Below are 20,898 nucleotides of genomic sequence, written 5' to 3'. Positions count from 1 at the left end.
AGCCCGCCACCACACATGTCATGAATTGAAATTGCCTCTATTGGAATGAGCCCTGACGCCCAAAGGGCATTGCAGACTTTTTGAGGCATAGGCAGCTGCAATAGCGTCCAGTATCCAGGCTTTTTGTTTTCGAGGCAGCGAGACCTTTGGTGCGCCCACCGAACGAAACGAAGAGCTGCTCCGAGTGCCTGAAAGGGGCGGAGCGCGTAATGTAAGCCCTCAGTGCCCTGACCGGGCGGAGGAGATTGACATCTCTCTCGCTATCGGATGCTGGCAGAGCTGATAGAGAGATGACCTGCGCTCTGAACGGAGTGCCAATCACTTTTGGGACATAGCCATGTCTAGGTTTGAGGATGACTTTAGAGTCATTCGGTCCAAACTCAAGACACGCAGCGCTGACAGACAGCGCGTGTAAATCCCCCACTCGTTTGACTGATGACAGAGAGGTCAGAAAAACGGTTTTGAGTGATAGGTACTTTAGGTTCACGGAATCTAACGGTTCAAAAGAATATGCTTTCAGGGCCTCGAGGACCAAAGAAAGATCCCACATAGGAACCGACGTGGGGAGCGGGGGGTTCATCCTCCTGACTCCTCTAAGGAAGCGGATGACAAACTCGTTCCTTCCTAGTAATCGGCCCCGCGTCGACTCTGTGAATGCTGCAACGGCCGCCACATAGACTTTAAACGTGGAGGGGGACCTCCCCTTATCCAACAGCTCTTGGAGGAAACTAAGCAACCGCGAGACCTAGGGCTGGGCGATATGGACCAAAAGTCATATCCCGATATATTTAGGCTGAATATCGATATACAATATACACTCACCTGAAGGATTATTAGGAACACCTGTTCAATTTCTCATTAATGCAATTATCTAATCAACCAATTACATGGCCGTTGCTTCAATGCATTTAGGGGTGTGGTCCTGGTCAAGACAATCTCCTGAACTCCAAACTGAAAATCAGGGGCCGTATTCACAAAGAATTTTATCTTACCACTAGGAGTACTCTTAAATCGCACTAAAATATTTTCGCTAGGAGTTTTCTCTTAAAAGTTATTCACAACGCCTTTCAGACCTACTCTTAGTAAGGAAAAATGACAGCTCCTAAACTAAGAGTGAGTCTTCGTTGCTATGGATGACGTCACTTCTCATGCACGAGCTTCCTCGCAGTGATCACGGTGATTGGTTGTTAGATGACAGGGCCATCATGCGGAGCATAACACAGACGCAACAAATCATGGAATTACGACATCTAAATATGTCTGTGTTGAAAATGCCTTGTTGATGCTAGAGGCTACAACAGCAGAAGACCCCACCGGGTACCACTCATCTCCACTACAAATCGGAAAAAGAGGCTACAATTTGCAAGAGCTCACCAAAATTGGACAGTTGAAGACTGGAAAAATGTTGCCTGGTCTGATGAGTCTCGATTTCTGTTGAGACATTCAAATGGTAGAGTCAGAATTTGGCGTGAACAGAATGAGAACATGGATCCATCATGCCTTGTTACCACTGTGCAGGCTGGTGGTGGTGGTGTAATGGTGTGAGGGATGTTTTCTTGGCACACTTTAGGCCCCTTAGTGCCAATTGGGCATTGTTTAAATGCCACGGCCTACCTGAGCATTGTTTCTGACCATGTCCATCCCTTTATGGCCACCATGTACCCATCCTCTGATGGCTACTTCCAGCAGGATAATGCTCTGTGTCATAAAGCTCGAATCATTTCAAATTGGTTTCTTGAACATGACAATGAGTTCACTGTACTAAAATGGCTCCCACAGTCACCAGATCTCAACCCAATAGAGCATCTTTGGGATGTGGTGGAACGGGAGCTTCGTGCCCTGGATGTGCATCCCACAAATCTCCATCAACTGCAAGATGCTATCCTATCAATATGGGCCAACATTTCTAAAGAATGCTTTCAGCACCTTGTTGAATCAATGCCACGTAGAATCAAGGCAATTCTGAAGGCGAAATGGGGTCAAACACAGTATTAGTATAATGTTCCTAATAATCCTTTAGGTGAGTGTATATCCCGATATTTTTTCCGCAAAGTGAGAGCAAATGTGCAGTCAAAGTCAAAGCCAAATATGACGTCACCAACTAGCCTAGTTTTATTGAAACCGGCTATTTCAGTGAACAGGTGCAAAAATCAAATGAATAAATAATAAACAGTTTTCTTCACCTGGTTCATAATTAAATGCTCAGCTGTTCAAATAACAATAAAATGTAAACATAAATACTGTAGCCTATAACAACAGGAGTACCTTTTTTGAAATCAAAGCTCCATAAAGGTGGCTGCAGGAAAATTTTGCAGTGAGCTTTGTTTCGGGGCTGGAGATTTTTCGCAGTGTTTCCTTTAGGATTTTGCCCCAGGTGTTTAAACCTCGTCTTATATTAAGTTTTATAATATATTAAGTATATTATATTATATTAAGTATATAAAGTATTATAATATGAAAGGCTCCAATTTAGAGCGGCAAATCGATTATGCGCATCCCATGCGCAAAATGATGCACTTGAAGCAACGCGAAGTCACAGCGTGCAGCGCTTCACATTTAAAAGTTTAAGCACAAAGCAAAGCGATATTTGATGCTTAGTATATTATATCTATGCAACAGTTTATTGAGCCTTTTCTTTTAACAGTTTTAAAGTTCAGTTACAGTGCGCATGAAGAACAATTAATAGTGCTCTCTACTCCAGTGCTGTAATCTAGCACAGTGGTTTTCAAACCTGTCCTGGAGGACCCCCAACACTGCACGTTTTCTTTGTCTCCCTAATCAAACACACCTGATTCAACTCATCAGCTCATTATCACATGGGTTAATGAGCTGATGAGTTGAATCAGGTGTGTTTGATTCAGGAGACAAAGAAAACGTGCAGTGTTGGGGGTCCTCCAGGACAGGTTTGAAAACCACTAATCTAGCAGACACCCGGGAGAAAGGAATATGATTTAGAAAGCGCAATAAACTCCAGCAAGATAAAGTCATTTTATGCAAACCATAGACATTTATCTACAAATAAAGTATAATAGTGGGAACATCGATCTTGAAGAGAGTGTCGTCGTGTTACTGTCGTAACCGAACGCGACGCGCTGTTTGAATGCTGAATGGAGAATGACTGAGGAGAGATGAGTTTCCATTAACTTCAAATTAACGACTTAAATATGAATTTTTACCTCACATTATGCAATTGAATGACTTTAGAAGTCTTGGTATATAGTGCACGAAAACTTTATGTTTCGGGTCGTCGATGGCTTGCGGCTGGGGCTTCTGCTGCGCGCAGTTTCACGCGCAGGGAGCGGAGCAGTGCAGAGAGCTCCGGGTCAACAGCTTGCTTGGAACAAGGATCACAGCGCACATTTCAACTACACTGAAGGATTCTGTACTTAGAACCATCTAGCCTTGAGTGTAGCAGAGTTCCCAATTGTACGGTGACCTCCATTAGGCCATCATTGCCTACAGCTGTGGGTGGTTCCAAGTTTGGAATGTGAGTTGGTGGAAATGCTCATGATTGATGTCTTTTCCTAGCCGGGAGCTGCTCCATTGGTCCTGGGCTCCTCTTTCCAATATTGGATTGCCACAAAGCATTTCAGAAAAGCTTCTAAAACAATCCACTTTCTCAAAAGGCACAAATGTCAAACAACGCTCAGATTATATACCCCTTTCTTCAACATCGACAAAAGCTACACAGAAACTTCATCAACGACACAGAGTTGACGTCCAACGAAAAAGTCCCGCACCTACCAACAATTGCTAACGTAGGCATTTCAGACACTTGACTTTGATTGTGTTCTTGGAAAACTTGCAATGGCTGACCTCAAACTGAGCACATATCCAGAGCACTCTTTACCATAAAACCCACTTTTTGCAACTGCTGTCTTACACAACACACAGTCCTGCGTCATTGCAAACGGTTCTGCCTTTCAACAAAGTTTTCTGCATGGGACCTACAGATGCAAAAACAAAGAAATTCCAAAATGAGACTTAAATGCCAAACACCACTCAGAACATACTCCTTTCTTCAATATTGCAAAAAGCAATACAGAACGTTCATCAACGACACAGAGCTCACAACCAAAGTCGCTGCTCTGCGCCCAATTCACGCTCAGAAAGAAGCATCATTACTCTTCATTGTGGGTTGGGAGACAAACACTTTCAAAACACATTTCCAAGCAAAGAACTATAGAAATGATCCCTGAAAATATAGTCTTAACGGTTTACGGAAACTCAATCGGCATTCCATTCTGCTGCGCCTCTCCTCTAAAAGGGTTTTGCCTAGTTGAATTTTGTGGGCTTTAAAGTTTACGTGACATTTTAGCGCATACATCGGAGCCAAAAGCAGAAAGGACTTCCACAATCTCTTTGAAGCCTACTGTTAAGATATGTGGAATACACACAACAATCCATAATCTCATACTTTTTTGTAAGCATAGCTGCCCATGTCATGCTTTGCAGTTTACATTTGTTGAAGCTAAATGTAGAAAATCTTTGAAAAGAAAAGTCACAGGCACATTAACAAATCTTTATGTAGACATTTCAGAAACAAGCTGACGTCGGTCGCGCACTTAGAAAACATGCTATGGCTGACATCGAAATGTGAAATGAACCCGTATCAGTAGGGCTGGGCGATATATCGCACGATATTGTTATGCGCGTCTCTTCAGTAAAGCCGGTTCTTTGATTAGTAGTAAATCGCCTTCACCTGCTTTCAGATGGAAGATATGATGCAGATATGAGTGTTAAAGTTAATGAGATAATTAAGTGATTAATTTAGTGATCATTGAGCATTATTGAAGACACCTGATGTTAACAAGCAGAATCACTGAAGGAGAAAATCTAAAATTGTAAGCCACCGTTATGGCGATCAGTGTTTGCTTTAGTTGGGCTCTTGATCCTTATACTTTGAGTTTAAATTTTGTTTGTCTGCTGTTATTGATTTATAACAGTCAAATGAACAAAAACAAGTGTGATCTGATAGTGTTGGTTATGTTTTGACATAATCATGCTGTGATCTGAAAAATGAAACTCATTCAGATGATCTTGTTTAATTTGGTAGCAACAGTTTAGTGGTCCTACAGCATGTGATAATCGTATGTTTCTTAAAATCCAAACCATTTAATAAAAATTGTTCTGATCAAATCACTTTCAAATGCATTTATTTAGAAACGCAGACATCAATAATCAGCCTGTGAATCTCAACCGTGGTGACAATAATAATCCTTGTTGCCACCAATCACAACTCATTAATGGCTCCCATCATGCATTGCGGTATGAATAAATTATGATCTGAATTGTCTCTGTAATTTACTTTTCCTAATTGAATATTCTGTTCATCACCATTGTTGAGATGCATTAACTGAATCTTGATATCTGTGTCTGCCTAAAACAAAGATTTTTTTTTTTTTTAAGAAATCTTTTATATTATATCACAAATTCTGGACATTTATGCAGAATCTCAGTTATGCTGTAACCAACAGCATTAATCACAAACAATTAGCTCAAATGATGAATGTCATAATATAATCAATACCATTAGATCATTGTTTTTCTTTGTTCATCTGGCAGGTATGACTCGGATACAACAGCTGAACAAAAACTAAAGTTAATAATATAAGGGTCAAGAGCCCAACTAAAGCAAACACTCATCTCCATGATGGTGACCTGAAATTCCGGTTTTCTTCTTCAGTGATTCTGCTTTAGGTTTCTTCAATAATGCTCAATCATCACTCAATTAATCACTTAAATATCTCATTAACTTTAACACTCTTGAGTGTGGACTCATATACGCTCCCAGGTGTGTTCATTTAACACTGGAGTTTTTGCTGTGTAAAGAGCCGTAGTTAACTGACAAGCTGAGCCATATCGCATTAAATATCGCTGGCGATACGTCCGCGATATTAGTGTGATTTGGCTCAGCTTGTCAGTTAACTACGGCTCTTTGTAGTAAATGCCGCTCCATCTGAAAAACAGGTGAAGGTGATTTACTACTAATCAAGGAACCGGCTTTACTGACGAGATGCGCATAACAATATAGTGCGATACATCGCCCAGCCCTACGTATCAGGCCCGTTTTTTCAATAGCACCTGATTTTCGTATCTGCTGTCTTATCCGAGATGCAATACCACATCGCTGCAAACATTTCAAGTTTTTGCAGTGATGCGGTATTGCATCTCGGATGAGATAACGTTCGCTTTATTCAAAGGACGCCGTGACACGGGCCCCAAGACGAGGAGAGGTTTAAGCTGCCACAAAACACAACCACAAGAGAGACGGGAGCAGGGTTAACAGAAATGATCTTTTATTTAGCCAATAACTTAGGAATGTAAACTGGAACTTAGGTTCCTTCTGGGCTGTGGTATCAGTGGCGGCTTTGTTCCCCACATCTGTTTCAACGCTAGGCCACCTTAAAGGGGGAAGACAAAACTGAAGAAAGGTAAAATCATTAAAAAGAAGATGTTGCAAGTCTGTCTCTGTCTTCTTACTCTTCAGCCGGTTTCTCTCTTGGCCAACGTGTGCTTCAGCACCTCATACTGAAGGATTATGCACTTAGAACCATCTAGCCTTGAGTGTAGCAGAGTTCCCAATTGTACGGTGACCTCCATTAGGCCATCATTGCCTACAGCTGTGGGTGGTTCCAAGTTTGGAATGTGAGTTGGTGGAAATGCTCATGATTGATGTCTTGTCCTAGCCGGGAGCTGCTCCATTGGTCCTGGGCTCCTCTTTCCAATATTGGATTGCCACAAAGCATTTCAGAAAAGCTTCTAAAACAATCCACTTTCTCAAAAGGCACAAATGTCAAACAACGCTCAGATTATATACCCCTTTCTTCAACATCGACAAAAGCTACACAGAAACTTCATCAACGACACAGAGTTGACGTCCAACGAAAAAGTCCCACACCTACCAACAATTGCTAACGTAGGCATTTCAGACACTTGACTTTGATTGCATTCTTGGAAAACTTGCATTGACTGACCTCAAACTGAGCACATATCCAGAGCACTCTTTACCATAAAACCCACTTTTTGCAACTGCTGTCTTACACAACACACAGTCCTGCGTCATTTGCAAACGGTTCTGCCTTTCAACAAAGTTTTCTGCATGGGACCTACAGATGCAAAAACAAAGAAATTCCAAAATGAGACTTAAATGCCAAACACCACTCAGAACATACTCCTTTCTTCAATATTGCAAAAAGTAATACAGAACGTTCATCAACTACACAGAGCTCACAACCAAAGTCGCTGCTCTGCGCCCAACTCACGCTCAGAAAGAAGCATCATTACTCTTCATCGTGGGTTGGGAGACAAACACTTTCAAAACACATTTCCAAGCAAAGAACTATAGAAATGATCCCTGAAAATATAGTCTTAACGGTTTACGGAAACTCAATCGGCATTCCATTCTGCTGCGCCTCTCCTCTAAAAGGGTTTTGCCTAGTTGAATTTTGTGGGCTTTAAAGTTTACGTGACATTTTAGCGCATACATCGGAGCCAAAAGCAGAAAGGACTTCCACAATCTCTTTGAAGCCTACTGTTAAGATATGTGGAATACACACAACAATCCATAATCTCATACTTTTTTGTAAGCATAGCTGCCCGTGTCATGCTTTGCAGTTTACATTTGTTGAAGCTAAATGTAGAAAATCTTTGAAAAGAAAAGTCACAGGCACATTAACAATTCTTTATGTAGACATTTCAGAAACAAGCTGACGTCGGTCGCGCACTTAGAAAACATGCTATGGCTGACATCGAAATGTGAAATGAACCCGTATCAGGCCCGTTTTTTCAATAGCACCTGGTTTTCGTATCTGCTGTCTTATCCGAGATGCAATACTACATCGCTGCAAACATTTCAAGTTTTTGCAGTGATGCGGTATTGCATCTCGGATGAGATAACGTTCGCTTTATTCAAAGGACGCCGTGACACGGGCCCCAAGACGAGGAGAGGTTTAAGCTGCCACAAAACACAACCACAAGAGAGACGGGAGCAGGGTTAACAGAAATGATCTTTTATTTAGCCAAGAACTTAGGAATGTAAACTGGAACTTAGGTTCCTTCTGGGCTGTGGTATCAGTGGCGGCTTTGTTCCCCACATCTGTTTCAACGCTAGGCCACCTTAAAGGGGGAAGACAAAACTGAAGAAAGGTAAAATCATTAAAAAGAAGATGTTGCAAGTCTGTCTCTGTCTTCTTACTCTTCAGCCGGTTTCTCTCTTGGCCAACGTGTGCTTCAGCACCTCATACTGAAGGATTCTGTACTTAGAACCATCTAGCCTTGAGTGTAGCAGAGTTCCCAATTGTACGGTGACCTCCATTAGGCCATCATTGCCTATAGCTGTAGGTGGTTCCAAGTTTGGAATGTGAGTTGGTGGAAATGCTCATGATTGATGTCTTGTCCTAGCCGGGAGCTGCTCCATTGGTCCTGGGCTCCTCTTTCCAATATTGGATTGCCACAAAGCATTTCAGAAAAGCTTCTAAAACAATCCACTTTCTCAAAAGGCACAAATGTCAAACAACGCTCAGATTATATACCCCTTTCTTCAACATCGACAAAAGCTACACAGAAACTTCATCAACGACACAGAGTTGACGTCCAACGAAAAAGTCCCACACCTACCAACAATTGCTAACGTAGGCATTTCAGACACTTGACTTTGATTGCGTTCTTGGAAAACTTGCAATGACTGACCTCAAACTGAGCACATATCCAGAACACTCTTTACCATAAAACCCACTTTTTGCAACTGCTGTCTTACACAACACACAGTCCTGCATCATTGCAAACGGTTCTGCCTTTCAACAAAGTTTTGTGCATGGGACCTACAGATGCAAAAACAAAGAAATTCCAAAATGAGACTTAAATGTCAAACACCACTCAGAACATACTTCTTTCTTCAATATTGCAAAAAGCAATACAGAACATTCATCAATGACACAGAGCTCACAATCAAAGTCGCTGCTCTGCGCCCAATTCACGTTCAGAAAGGAGCATCATTACTCTTCATCGTGGGTTGGGAGACAAACACTTTCGAAACACATTTCCAAGCAAAGAACTATAGAAATGATCCCTGAAAATATAGTCTTAACGGTTTATGGAAACTCAATCGGCATTCCATTCTGCTGCGCCTCTCCTCTAAAAGGGTTTTGCCTAGTTAAATTTTGTGGGCTTTAAAGTTTACTTCCACAATCTCTTTGAAGCCTACTGTTAAGATATGTGGAATACACACAACAATCCATAATGTCATACTTTTTTGTAAGCATAGCTGCCCGTGCCATGCTTTGTAGTTTACATTTGTTGAAGCTAAATGTAGAAAATCTTTGAAAAGAAAAGTCACAGGCACATTAACAATTCTTTATGTAGACATTTCAGAAACAAGCTGACGTCGGTCGCGCACTTAGAAAACATGCTATGGCTGACATCGAAATGTGAAATGAACCCGTGTCAGGCCCGTTTTTTCAATAGCACCTGATTTTCGTATCTGCTTTCTTATACGAGATGCAATACCACATCGCTGCAAACATTTCAAGTTTTTGCAGTGATGCGGTATTGCATCTCGGATGAGACAACGTTCGCTTTATTCAAAGGACGCCGTGACACGGGCCCCAAGACGAGGAGAGGTTTAAGCTGCCACAAAACACAACCACAAGAGAGACGGGAGCAGGGTTAACAGAAATGATCTTTTATTTAGCCAACAACTTAGGAATGTAAACTGGAACTTAGGTTCCTTCCGGGCTGTGGTATCAGTGGCGGCTTTGTTCCCCACATCTGTTTCAACGCTAGGCCACCTTAAAGGGGGAAGACACAACTGAAGAAAGGCAAAATCATTAAAAAGAAGATGTTGCAAGTCTGTCTCTGTCTTCTTGCTCTTCAGCCGGTTTCTCTCTTGGCCAACGTGTGCTTCAGCACCTCATACACTCTTAAAAATAAAGGTGCAAGGAAGAACCAAAAAGGGGGTTTCACAGCGATGCCATAGAAGAACCTTTTTTGGTTACCCAAAGAACCTTTCACTGAAAGGTTCCTTGAAGAACCATTCTCAAAAGTTCTTTAAAGAACCTATAACAGTTCTTCATGTCACTTTATTAGGTTCTTTGTAGAACCATTTATGAAAAGGTTTTTTGACACCCATACCCAGATAGCAACATTGTTTCGGCCCAGATCCGGGGCACTTGTGGGATACAGATCTGGCCCACATGCAGCATGGAATGACGGCCCTTGGGTGGCCCACTCCTGTTTGCCAGATCTGGGCCACAAGCAGGCCATAGCAATGCCACATGTCAGCCAAGAGCAAAGAAATAAACCAGAACTGGACTTTATCTGAGCCACAAAATCTGTGTATATTAAATATGGAGTCATCTCAACCTTAATAAACCTGTTAACAAGCAGAATCACTGAAGGAAAGAAGAGAATAGAAAAAGAGACAAGCAGAAACCCAAGACCTACAACTGACTTCAGACACAGTCTTAGATGAAATCACCTGAAGAGAAAAGAAGACATTAAATCTGTGAAAATCTCAGCAGAGGAGGATTAAACAACTCCACAAACAGCATTGCCAGCCTCACTTATTACTAACCAGACTGACTTTATTTCTGTCAGACTTCTATATAAGTTTTTATTGAGAATTAACAGTGTTTTAACTCTGTTTCATTTGAAGTCACCATAACAGTGATTGGTGTTTCCATTAGTTGGGCTCTTAACTCTTAATATATCTTTTGTCTTTTTTTGGCCGCGGTGACAGTGTGTTTAGTCAAATACATTTGCAGCAGCAAAGAAAGCTAAAGTGAAATGAGATCAGGTTATAATGGTTACCTGTTGATGGTTTTATTATCATCATGAAATAACTTGATTCGCTGATGTCTTTGGAATCTAACAATTGTGTTGGTCCACTAATACACAGCAAAATCCCCAGTGTTAAATTAACACTGCTTAGTGTTTATATGAGTCCACACTCAGAGTGTTAAATGAACACTGAAGCAGGGCTAAAGTTAATGAGATAATTAAGTGATTAATTGAGTTATAATTGAGCTTTATTGAAGACACCTGATGTTAACAAGCAGAATCACTGAAGGAGAAAATCGTAGTTGGTATGTTACCATTATGGAGATCAGTGTTTGCTTTAGTTGGGCTCTTGACCCGTTAAATCATTAACTCTAAATCTTGTTTGGCTGCTGTACCTGAGTTATAACAGCCAGATGAACAAAGAGAAAAGGTGATATGATGGTGTTGGTTGTGTTTTAACATAATCAATAGTTGGTCTGAATCACTGAACTCATTGAGAGCATAATTTCAGAGATAAGTTTACCTTATGGATTACAGCAGCACTGTCCTTGTGCAGTATGCATTTTTTAGCCTTTTCAATTAAATCCAAAAGATAAAATAAAAAAAATAAAATAAAAACTTTTAAAAAGAATTTCAGGTAGGCACACACAGACATCAATAATGAGCGTATGAATCTCAACAATGGTGACAAACAGATCGCCTCTGAACATAAACTCATTATTTATTCATGCACCAATGCATGATGGGGAGCCATGAATGAGATTTGATTGGTGGCATCCAGAATACACTACAAAATGCTTTATAATTGTCACCATTGTTGAGATTCACAGGCTGCTTCTTGATGTCTGTTTAAAAAAAAAAAAAAAAAAGTTTTTTTTGTGATTAAGTTTTGAGAAATTATTTAGATTACATTGTAAAAGTTACAAATATTATGCTTTTCATGGACAGTGCTGCTATAATCAATAAAGTAAACGTAACTCAGTAATTGGGCTCCATATGAGGTCAAATGATTGTGAAATAATGATAATGTTAAAAAACAACCAACACCACCATATCACCTTTTCTCTTTGTTCATCTGGCTGTTATAATTCAGGTACAGCAACCAAACAAAATCCAGAGTTAATAACTTAAGGGTCAAGAGCCCAACTAAAGCAAACACTGATCTCCATAATGGTAACATACCAATTATGATTTTCTCCTTCAGTGATTTTGCTTGTTAACATCAGGTGTCTTCGATAATGCTCAATTATCACTCAATTAATCACTTAATTATCTCATTAACTTTAGCCCTGCTTCAGTGTTCATTTAACACTCTCTGAGTGTGGACTCATATAAACACTGCAGATTTTGCTGTGTATTAGTGGATCAACACAATTGTTAGATGCCAAAGACATCAGCGAATCAAGTTATTTCATGATGATTATAATACCTTCAACAGGTAACCATTATAACCTGATCTCATTTCACTTTAGCTTTCTTTGCTGCTGCAAATGTGTTTGACTAAACACACTGTCACAACAGCCAAAAAAAGACAAGAGCTATATTAAGAGTTAAGAGCCCAACTAATGGAAACACTTATCACTGTTATGGAGACTTCAAATGAAACAGAGTTAAACCTCTGTTAATTCTCAATAAAAACGTTTGTAGAAGTCTGACAGAAATAAAGTCAGTCTGGTTAGTAATAAGTGAGGCTGGCAATGCTGTTTGTGGAGTTGTTTAATCCTCCTCTGCTGAGATCTTCAGAGATTTAATGTCTTCTTTTCTCTTCAGGTGATTTCATCTAAGACTGTGTCTGAAGTCAGTTGTAGATCTTGTGTTTCTGCTCGTCTCTTTTTCTATTCTCTTCTTTCCTTCAGTGATTCTGCTTTAACAGGTTTATTAAGGTTGAGATGACTCCATATTTAATATACACAGATTTTGTGGCTCAGATAAAGTCCAGTTCTGGTTTATTTCTTTGCTCTTGGCTGACATGTGGCATTGCTATGGCCTGCTTGTGGCCCAGATCTGGCAAACAGGAGTGCGCCACACAAGGGCCGTCATTCCATGCTGCATGTGGGCCAGATCCGTATCCCACAAGTGCCAGATGTGGGCCGGATCTGGGCCGAAAAAATGTTGCTATCTGGGTAGTGAACAGACATCACTAAGCAAAATGATGTCCAAAAGACGTCTTTTCAACGTCTTTGTCACAAAAGTCTGACGTTGAAAAGACGTCCACTGAGGAGCCAGAATGAAAGTTTTTATGACGTCTTTTTTTGACGTGTTCTGCACGTCCGATATAGACGTTCATGGACCCTCTTCGTACAAGGTTAAAAACTAGTTCAAATGTGGTCATTGTGGACATATTTTTTTTACAGAATTTATGGTCTCATTTAGACATAACTACTTTGACTATTGCTGTCAGATGATCTTAGTGTGAGAATTAGCAGAGCGTCGCTGTCCGATGAAAACCGCGTATGTCCATTTTGCCGATTTTGAGATTTTTTGACGGATATAATGTCCAGGTTCATTTCCGTATACAGCATGCTTCACATTATCTAAATGACCAATGAAAAGTTGTGAAATCATGTCATCTGATTTTCACGTATATCCATTTGGTGTCAAAGCTGTCAATCACGCCGCGTATCTCCCACCCTGTGGATGCATCTCGCCGGTCTCGTGAAGTTTTGAAGCACTGCTACTTGGGCACAGAGATATCACGCAACACCTGAAATAAAGCTTGCCACAAAGAACCGGCGAAGGTAATGATTATGCATGAAACATTTGAATTGTTGATAAAGTTGACGATGCAGACTCGCCATCTTCGCAGTAGTGAACGCGCCTATAGAGAGAAATGCACACTTCATATGAAGTGCTTATTTATTAATCCAGGCAAATTTGTTGATGAAACATTGATTAAAATGAAGATACAATTTATACAAAACGAAATAAAATTTAAGGAAAGGCTTTCTACAAAACAAAACTTAGTAGATCAAAATCTGACCCATTCCAAATGTTTTCCGATATAGGCCTAATTGGTCATCTTATGATCCTATCTTACTCATCTCATGCGGTTCCGTTTTCATAAAATCAACATAGATGAAAAAAAAAAAAAAAAGTTGTATTATTTAAACATAAATATGAAACGTTAGCGTTTAAGTTTTTTAACTTATAAGCGTCACACCGCTCCGCTTTGCTCACATGCTAATAATCAAATAATACCCAGCGATCTTCGAATATTATTTTTGCTTGAAAATTTCGTTTTGTATAAATTGTATCTTCATTTTAATAAATGTTTTCATCAACAAATTTGCAAGCTTTATTTCAGGTGTTGCTTGATAGCTGATCTCTGCGCTCAAGTAGCAGTGCTCCGCCTGTGCTTCCCCCTCATAGTATCAGTCTATCATTGCCATGTCAGTGTATTGATTCATTGTCCCTTCATAGTTTGCAAGAGACATATAATAAACTGAGCGTATTAATAAACTGAGACGTAGGCTATTTAATAAACTGAGCGTATATTCATCTGTCTATATGAAACGCGACTGGGTCATTCTAATTAATGATCGGAAAAACGCGTATCGACCACCGTTACTGTAAAATATGCACGTATGTCCATTTAAACTCAATTTTGGTCAAATGTGGATTATATCATTACACTGGCAAGAATATGGTTACATTTAAAGGTGTCGTACCAAGTATGACAACGCTACGTTCAACTGCTTTTGAAATTACGTGTTTTTTTCACTTCCTGAAAAGTAACCATTTTGGACATAAGTGAGTTTCATCGGGCAGCGACGAGAGGTTTAGATGATATTTGTTTCATTTGAAGTGTCACCATTGTGGTGATCAGCGTTTGCTTTAGTTGGGCTCTTGGTCCCCTTTATTTTTACTTCAGCTTTTCTTTGGTTGCTGTAACTATGTGTTTGTATAACACAATTGGTGTGGCAGAGAAACCCAAGATAAAGTAGGATCAGGTGTTAACAGCTCATTGTTGATGATGACATAATCATCACAAAAAAGCAACAAATGTTAGTTTGAAATTGTTATTATATTTGGCAATCATAACCACCCACCTTATGAAACGGCAATATAGGTGCCAATAGAATAAAACATATTTTGAAAGTATAAAAAGAATGTGCACATGTTCTGAGCAAATGTATCATATAGTCACACACAGACATCAACATTTTGGATATGATTCACAACAACGGTGACAATAAAAACAAAAATTCTTGGGAATCAATGATGAGTTTTGAACTATGAAAGCTACCCATCATGCATTGCAGCATGACAATAATTTCACCATTGTTGTGAATCATATGCAAAATCTTGATGTCTGTGTGACAAGATGATACATTTGCTCTAAACATTGTATGCACATAATTTCCTCTAAATTCATAATTATCCACCTCTAAATAAGTTATATAAACACTATTGGTACCAATATTGCAGTTCCAAAAAAATATAGGCGTCTAGAAATGCCAAAGTATCTGACAACATTAGATGCTTGTTTTGTGATGATTTCATCATCATCAACATGAAGCTGATAAAACCTGGTCTTACATGTTCTTGGCCTTCTTTGCAACATCAATTGTGTTATACAAACACACAGTTACAACAGCCAAAGAAAAGCTAAAGTAAAAATAAAGGGGACCAAGAGCCCAACTAAAGCAAACACTGATCACCACAATGGTGACACTTCAAATGAAACAAATATCAACATCTAAACCTCTGCTAATTCTCACTAAGATCATCTGACAGCAATAGTCAAAGTAATTATGTCTAAATGAGACCATAAATGATGTAAAAAATATGTCCACAATGACCACATTTGAACTAGTTTTTAAACTTGTACGAAGAGGTTCCATGAATGTCTATATCGGACGTGCAGAACACGTGGTCCTCAGTGGACGTCTTTTCAACGTCCGACTTTTGTGACAAAGACGTTGAAAAGACGTCTTTTGGACATCATTTTGCTTAGTGATGTTTGTTTACTATGGGTGTCAAAAAACCTTTTCATAAATGGTTCTACAAAGAACCTAATAAAGTGACATGAAGAACTGTTATAGGTTCTTTAAAGAACCTTTGAGAAATGTTCTTCAAGGAACCTTTCAGTGAAAGGTTCTTTGGGGAACCAAAAAAGGTTCTTCCATGGTATCGCTGTGAAACCGCCTTTTTGGTTCTTCCTGGCACCTTTATTTTTAAGAGTGTATATCGATCTATATTGATCTATATCGATGGTCTAATTCCATATCGCATTTAATAATATATCGATATATTTTTAATATCAATATATCGCCCAGCCCTAGCGAGACCCCACACATACGTGGGTCCAGATTTTTGTCGATGCACCATCTGGAGAACACAGACCATTTAGTAAAGCTTTTCTAGTAGAGGGAGCTCTAGATTGCGTAATCGTGTTCATCACTCCTTCTGGCAGGATAACGGGTATCCGTTGATCAACCATGCGTGCAGAGACCAGCGCTCTGGATGGGGATGCCAGATCGAGCCACGAGCTTGAGAGAGGAGATCTGTCCTCAGCGGAATCGCCCATAGCGGGGCTATAAGGAGCACCGAGTGGTGCGTTTCCCTGATCCTCTTGATCACCTGTGGCAACAGAGAGACCGGAGGGAAAGCATACAGCGGGCGGCTGGGCCAGATTTGGGCTAGCGCGTCCTCATTCTTCGTAAAGAACATTGGGCAGTGAGCGTTGTCTTTTGACGCAAAAAGGTCGACTTCCGCTTTGCCGAAAAGGCGCCATAGTAACTGGACTGTTTGGGGGTGCAGGGACCATTCCCCTGGGGGAATAATGTCCCTGGACAGTCTCTCTGGGCCGTCGTTCAGGCAGCCTGGCACATGTGCAGCTCTCACCGAGCGCAGATGGTGCTGAGACCAAACGAGGAGGCGTTCTGTTAGATCGCAGAGGTTCCTGGATCTGACACCGCCCTGACGGTTCACGGAGGACACCACAGACATGTTGTCTGAACGGACTAGAACATGGTGGTCCTGTATGAACAGGAGGAAGCGCTTCAGCGCGTTCTCGACCGCTGTCATTTCCAGACAGTTTATGTGAAGGAGCTTCTCTTGGTCTGACCACAAGAGAGCCAAAAAAAAGAGCGCCCCAACCTGAGTATGCATCTGTCGAGATGACCTTTCGATACGAGACAGCTCCCATCATCACTCCCCGCTGATACCAGTCGGCCGTTAACCAGGGCTGCAGAGCCGTAATGCAGCTCTGAGTCACTCTGGTTCGTTCGCGGCCGGAGGCCCAAGCTCGGCGAGATGCTCAAGCGTTCAGCCAGCGTTGTAATGGGCGCACGCGCATCTGTGCTGAATGTACCACTGCAGTAGCCTGTTCGAAGGGGACTGACAGGGAGAGGAGCTTTGACGGGCGGTCCGGCCTCTTGCTGCCGCTAGGAGGGCTTCGTGTGCTCGGGCTTCTACGCGATCTTCGGCCGAGGCCCCCGTGAGGGAGGCGGCCTGTGACAGCTCGCAGGGTCGACATTGGAAGTTTGTCGCAGTGCTCATAGCCTCCTGACGAGAGAGCGAGTGCTGCGTGTTCCTGGCCCAGGCAGAGAGCGCAGATCACATGGCGGTCTCCGGCGCTGAGCGGGGCTCTGCACGAGCCGCAAGAAGTGCGAGGCATCTTGAAAAAGACGTCTTACTGCTCTTTTAGAAAGTGGTGTCGCAGCGGCGAACACACACACAGGAAGATAGAGCTCTTGAGAGAAAAAATGATACGTCGCTGGATAGCGTAGCTCGCACGGATGGCTTGAAGGCAGCGAAGACGGCCGGCTTCTTCAGGCGCTGTCCTAAGCTGGCTGTTCGCTCCTCAGACGGCGGCGGCTTCTCCCGGAGACCAGCGATACGGAGAGCTTCGCTGAAGATATGAAAATCAGGGAGACAGCCTCCGAGCCCCGCTTATATACGCTAAGCCACGCCCATTCTGGCGGGCTAAGACCCGATGAGGGCGCTAGCGCCCTTCATTGGACGTGACGTCACGCCAGGCTCAGTGGTAGGCTGCTGCAGTTGCCGCAGGGCAGCCAATGAGCACGCTAGATAGCCTGCTCTAGGTCTGCTAGCTGCTGCACTGCATTGACAATGAGTAGAAAATTAAGGATTATTTTTTGGCTTCGATATCTCGAAAAGATTAATCTTTCCCGTAGCGTAAGCTAACTTACGCAAAAATACGAGAGAACCTCTCGTAAGAGAACTGTGGTTATACAAATGAGTATCAAAAAATGAAACAAAAACATGGTTACTAGACTTCTTTTACTTGGTTAATAACCATAACTCTTTGCTCTTTGTCTGACAGGCTTGGAAAAGTCTATGTCTGCTACTGGTTTTGGATCAATCTAAAACAAAGTGGGATTATACATTTACTGTGAGTACTTTTATATAAAAGCAGCAACACACCCCTTATGCAAATTAACTATGCACAGCAAAATCCCCAGTGTTAAATCAACACTGCTCGGAGCAAATATGGTCCCACTCTACAGAGTGTTAAAATAACACTGAAGCAGTGTTAAAGTTAATTAGATAATTAAGTGATTAATTAAGTGTTGATTGAGCATTAGTGATGCACACCTGCTGTTAACAAGCAGAATCACTGAAGGAAAGAGAAACACAAGAACTACAACTGACTTTTAGTCACAGCCTTAGATTAAATCAACTGAAGATAAAAAGACGACATTAAATCTCTGAAGATCTCAGCAGGAGGATTAAACAACTCCACAAACAGCCTTACCAGCTTCACTTATTACTAACCAGACTTTGGACAAAGGTTTAGACGTCGATGGTTTGAAATTGTTGGTCACCATTATGTGATCAGTATTTCCTTTAGTTGGGCAGTTTGACTCTTGTCATTTAAAGTGCAATTTTGTTCTTTGTTACAATGTGTTACAAAGGTAGGCAAAAATACGAGACGTTCAGGTGTTACAGTTTTCATTATTATAAAGTTTGAATGATTCACTAATCTTATCCCTGACAAAAGTTGTTATTAATAACTATCACTTTTTTTGACACAGAGCAGACATCCTAAATTAAAATATTTTATATACATTGCAGAATCTTTTTGAAATTAATTAATATTTTTTTTAAACAACAGACATCAATAATCAATGTATGAATCTCAACAATGGTGACATGCTTCATGCTGCAATACATGCTGGGAGCCATGAGTTTTATACTATGGTGCCTCCCAGAATGCTTTGCAGCATAAAGGATGTCACCATTTTTGAGATTCATATGGGGATTCTTGATGTCTGTGTGTTAGTCCAAAGATTACTTTCCAAATAATTAATAAAAAAAATTCAGCTTGATGACTGATCTGTAGAAAGAAATCATTGTTTTTGATAATAATCTATTAATACCAAATAACCATTATCAGTAAATGATCAAATTTGTGAATTTTTGTACTTTATGATGTTGAAAACTTTAGGCCTATCACCTGACCATCTTTGTTTCTGGCTTTCTTTGCAACCTTTGTGTGTTTTGGTAAACACTGTTACAAGGACCATGAAATCAAATAAGATAATAAGAATCAAACTGCCCAACTAAAGGCAACACTGTTCACCACAATGGTGATTTTTAAATGGTGACTAAAACATCGACATCTAAACCTCTGTTAATTCTCAATATGAACTTCTGTAGACGTCTGACAGAAATAAAGTCAGTCTGGTTAGTAATAAGTGAAGCTGGTAATGCTGTTTGTGGAGTTGTTTAATCCTCCTCTGCTGAAATCTTCACAGATTTAATGTCGTATTTGTATCTTCAGTTGATTTAATCTAAGGCTGTGACTAAAAGTCAGTTGTAGTTCTTGTGTTTCTCTTTCCTTCAGTGATTCTGCTTGTTAACAGCAGGTGTGCATCACTAATGCTCAATCAACACTTAATTAATCACTTAATTATCTAATTAACTTTAACACTGCTTCAGTGTTATTTTAACACTCTGTAGAGTGGGACCATATTTGCTCCGAGCAGTGTTTATTTAACACTGGGGATTTTGCTGTGTAGTCACATACATTATACAACTTTTTATTTTACTTGGAAAATATTTATTTTATTTTATTTATTTAGAGAAACAGAGACAGCGTACAATAAACATTAACCTCAAGGGGGAAGATGCATTGTACCGGGTTTTAGCTCAAGCGCTAATTTTCACCCGTAGTCCCTGGGCAGGCTGATGTTAAGCTAAGATACATAAAAAACATACATGTATAATAAGATTTACAATGACAAAATAAAAATGTACAAAAGGAAATGTTCACACCCTTCATATACAGACCTTAGAGCACACACTTATATACACACATACATACATCTGGTCACATATGGGAACAAAATTGATTTAATAAACGCCATTTCTTTGCCTGGCGTGTGAACGTGTAAGAACTTGTGCTTTTAAACAACACTGTAGGTAACATATTCCACTGACGAGCGGCCACACCAGAAAAAGCAGAGTTTCCAAATGCTGTCCTGCGTTTAGGGATCCTGCCTTCCCCTCCCACTGTAGATCTAGTGGCTCGAGTTGTTGTTTCAGAGCCCAAAGAGATAAATTATTTTAGAGGAGGAGCAGCGTTTTCATAAAGGATCTTATACATCAAACACAGATTGGTATGAATTATCAAATTTTCAAAGCTGAGAAATTGGTATTTTACAAGAATATGACAGTGATGAAATCGTCTACTTTTCTGATCGTCAATCTTTAGAGAAGTTTTATATAATGACTCAAGTGGCTTGAGGGCAGTTTTAGTAGCCTGTGACCAACTTGTCATACAATATCGAAAATGAGGAACTATCATTGCATTCAGATAGACTCCTGAGGCCTCGATTGTAAGGGAATTTCGAATGTATCTGAATTGTGCCATATTAAATTTTATTGTATTTGATAACTTTTTTATATGTTTTTTAAAGCCTAAATTTGGTTCCAATATGACACCTAAATATTTTACCTGTTCTTGATTTGAAATGATTTGTCCTTCAATTAAAATATTAGGGTAGATTTGTATTTTAGAACGATTGCTGAAGAACATTGAAACAGTCTTATCTAAATTTAGACTGAGGCATGAGTTTTCAGCCACAAAGAAACTTTCTTAATTTCTTTGGTCAGTTCTTTTTCTAACTTCGCTCTGTGTTTCACTAT

General features: G+C 40.4%; 3 non-coding genes across 3 annotated transcripts; all 3 read right to left on the bottom strand.

Moving 5' to 3' along the window:
- Window positions 1–3,997: 3,997 nt before the first annotated feature.
- LOC130092972 (small nucleolar RNA U3) lies at window positions 3,998–4,211 on the bottom strand. Its single transcript, XR_008807950.1, has one exon. It is a non-coding gene; the product is annotated as a small nucleolar RNA U3 (small nucleolar RNA).
- A 2,948-nt stretch (window positions 4,212–7,159) lies between these two features.
- On the bottom strand, window positions 7,160–7,373 carry LOC130095129 (small nucleolar RNA U3). The gene has a single exon (XR_008808051.1). It is a non-coding gene; the product is annotated as a small nucleolar RNA U3 (small nucleolar RNA).
- Window positions 7,374–8,872: 1,499 nt separating this feature from the next.
- Window positions 8,873–9,086, bottom strand: LOC130093078 (small nucleolar RNA U3). The gene has a single exon (XR_008807951.1). It is a non-coding gene; the product is annotated as a small nucleolar RNA U3 (small nucleolar RNA).
- Between the last annotated feature and the right edge of the window lie 11,812 nt (window positions 9,087–20,898).

This window comes from Rhinichthys klamathensis, unplaced genomic scaffold (assembly GCF_029890125.1).
Source record: "Rhinichthys klamathensis goyatoka isolate OS25496 unplaced genomic scaffold, OSU_Roscu_1.1 h1tg000001l_1, whole genome shotgun sequence".
Classification (NCBI taxonomy): domain Eukaryota; kingdom Metazoa; phylum Chordata; class Actinopteri; order Cypriniformes; family Leuciscidae; genus Rhinichthys; species Rhinichthys klamathensis.
The sequence above is the reverse complement of the archived record's forward strand: the minus strand, read 5'-3'. Positions and strand labels throughout refer to the sequence as shown.